We start from the raw sequence: 3,298 nt of genomic DNA on the forward strand, positions 1-3,298 counted from the left end.
TTATGTCTTCTTTTGAGAAGTGTGTGTTCATGTTCATGTCCTTTGCCCACTTTTTATTGGGGTTGTTTGTTGATTTGTTTAAGTTACTTATAGATTCTAGATATTAGACCCTTATCAGATGCACAGTTTGTAAATATTTTCTCTCATTCTTTATGTTGTCTGTTTACTCTGTTAATAGTTTTTTTTTTTTAAATTTACTTGGCCCTGCTCAAGCAGGACTTCAAAACATTTCTTACTAACTCGCATCTGTTCCTCTTCATGGAAATCTTTAATAAAAGGCAAAAGATTTATTCATTCTGAAGAGAAACCATAATGATTGTTTCTTATGCCATGCAGAAGCACTTAAGTTTAATTAGGTCTCACCTGTCAATTTTTGTTTTTGTTGCAATGACTTTTGGTGTCCTTGTTATGAAATCTTTGCCAGTTCTTATGTCCAGAATGGTATTTCCTATGCTTTCTTCTAGGGTTTTTATAGTTTAAGTTTTATATTTGAGTCTTTAATCCATCTTGAGTTGATTTTTATACATAGTGAAATAAAGGGGTCCAGTTTTAATCTTCTGCATATGTTATTCCAGGATCATGTATTGAATAGGGAATCCTTTCCCCATTGCTTGTTTTTGTCGAATCAGATGGTTGTAGTTGTGCAGCTTTATTTCAGAGCTCTCTGACCTATTCCATTGGTCTATGTGTCTGTTTTTGTACCAGTACCATGATGTTTTGGTTACTACAGCCTTGTAGTATAGTTTGAAGTTAGGTAGTGTGATGCCTCTGGCTTTTCTTTCCCCTAAGGTTTGGTTTGAGTATTTGAACTCTTTTTAGGTTCTGTATATATTTTAGAGTAGTTTTTTTCTAATGCTGTGAAAAATAACATTGGTTAGTGTTATAGGAATAGCATTGGATCTATAAGTTGCTTTGGACATTATGACCATATTAACAATATTGATTCTTCTATCCATGAGCATGGAATGTTTTTCCATTTGTTTGTGTTATCTCTGATTTCTTTCATCAGTGTTTTGTAATTCTTGTTGTAAAAATCTTTCATCTCCCTGGTTAGCTGTATTTCTAGGTATTTTTTTTCCTTTTGTGGCTAATATGAATAGGGTTGTGGCCTTTATTTTGCTCTAAGCTTGAACATTATTGGTGTATAGAAATGCTACTGATTTTTGTACTGATTTTATATCCTGCAAGTTTGTTGAAGTTGTTTATCAGATCTAGAAGCTTTTGGACAGACAACACGGGGTTTCCTAAGTATAGAATCATACATCTGTGAAGAGAGATAATTTGAATTCCCCTCTTCCTATTTTGATGTTTTTTATTTCTTTCTCATGCCTGATTGTTCTGGCTAGAATTTCCAGTACTATGTTGAATGGGAGTGGTGAGAGTAGGTATCCTTGTCTTGTTCTGGTTTTCAAGGGGACTGCTCCCACGTTTTGCCTGCTCAGTATGACATTGGTTGTGGGTTTTCATAGATGATTCCTATTATTTTGAAGTATATTCCTTTGTAGCCTAATTTTTGAGGGTTTTTAACATGAAGGGATGTTGAATTTTATTGAAAGCCTTTCTGGGTCTATTGAGATAATCATGTGGTTTTTATCTTTAGTTCTGTTTATGTGATGAATCATGTGTATTGATTTGCATATGTTGAACCAACCTTGCATTCCAGGGCTAAAGCTTACTTGATCATGGTGTGTTTTTGATATGTTGCTGGATTTGATTTGCTAGTATTTTGTTGAGGATTTTAGCATGTATGTTCATTAAGGATATTGACTTAAAGTTTTCTATTTTGTTGTGTCTTTGCCAGGTTTTGGTATCAGAATGATGCTGGCCTCATAGAATGAGTTAGGCAGGAGTCCCTCTGCCTCAATTTTTTGGAATAGTTTCAGTAGGATTGGTATCAGCTCTTTTTTGTACATCTGCTAGAATACAGTTGTGCATCTGTGTGGTCCTGAACTTTTTTGGTTGGTAAGCTTTTTATTTCTATTTAATGTCAGAATTCATTATTAATCTGTTCAGGGTTCCCATCTTTTTTCCTGGTTCAATCTTATGAGGTTGTATGTTTCAAGGAATTTATCAATTTCTTCCAGATTTTCTAGTTTGTGTGCTCAGAGGTGCTTATAATAGTTTATGAAGATTTAAAAAATTTCTGTGGGATTGGTGATAGTGTCCTTTTTGTCATTCCAGACTGCATTTTTTTGAATCTTCTCTTTCCTTTATTAGTCTAGATAGAGGTCTATCAATCTTATTTATTCTTTCAAAAAACAAATTTTAGTTTTATTGATCTTTTCTATGTTTTTTTTGTGGTCTCAGTTTCATTCAGTTCAGCTCTGGTGTTGGTTACTCCTTGTCTTCTGTTAGTTTTGAGGTTGGTTTCTTCTTTTTCTAATTCCTTTAAGCGTGATGTTAGGTTGTTAATTTGAGATCTTTCTAGCTTTTTGATATGGGTGTTTAGCACATAAACTTTTATCTGAATGCTACTTTAGTTGTATCCTAGAGATTCTGGTATGTCGTACCTTTCTTTTCATTAGTTTCAAGAAATTTCTTGATTTCGGCCTTAATTTCATTGTTTACCCAAAAGGCATTCAGGAGCAGGTTGTTAAATTTCCATGTAATTGTATGGTTTTGAGAGATTTTCTTATATTAACTTCTATTTTTATTATGCTGTGGTCCAAGGGTGTGATTGGCATGATTTTGATTTTTAAAAAATTTGTTGAGAATTGCTTTATGGCTGAGCATGTGGTCAATTTTAGAGTATGTGCCATGTGCAGATGAGAAGAATGTGTATTCTGCTGTTGTTGGGTAGTGTGTTCTGTAGATGTCTGTTAGGTTGATTTGGTCAAATGTTGAGTTTAGGTACCAAATGTCATTGTTAGTTTTCTGTCTCAATTATCTGTCTAATACTGTCAGTGGGGTGTTGAAGTCTCCCTTCATTATCGTGTGGTTATTTAATTCTCTTTCTAGGTCTCTAATAACTTGTTTTATGAATCTGGGTGCTCCGGTGTTGGGTGCTTATATATTAGGATAGTTGTCTTCTTTTTGAATTGAACCCTTTCCCATTATGAAATGCCCTTCTTTGACCTGTTTGATCATTATTGGTTTAAAGTCTGTTTTTTGTGAAATGAAATAGCAACCCTGGCTCTTTTTAGTTTTCTATTTGCTTGGTAGATTTTCTCTGTCCCTTTACTTTGAGCCTATGGGTGTCATTGAATGCGAGATGGGTTTCTTCAAGACAGTATACAGTTGGGTCTTGTTTCTTTGTCCAATTTGCCACCCTGTGCCTTTTAAGTGGGCCATTTAGCAT

At 34.2% G+C, this 3,298-nt stretch overlaps 1 non-coding gene across 1 annotated transcript; it reads right to left on the bottom strand.

Moving 5' to 3' along the window:
* Positions 1-200: 200 nt before the first annotated feature.
* LOC112438253 (U5 spliceosomal RNA) lies at positions 201-316 on the bottom strand. The gene has a single exon (XR_003026706.1). It is a non-coding gene; the product is annotated as a U5 spliceosomal RNA (small nuclear RNA).
* Between the last annotated feature and the right edge of the window lie 2,982 nt (positions 317-3,298).

Source organism: Pan paniscus, chromosome 1 (assembly GCF_029289425.2).
Source record: "Pan paniscus chromosome 1, NHGRI_mPanPan1-v2.0_pri, whole genome shotgun sequence".
Classification (NCBI taxonomy): Eukaryota; Metazoa; Chordata; class Mammalia; order Primates; family Hominidae; genus Pan; species Pan paniscus.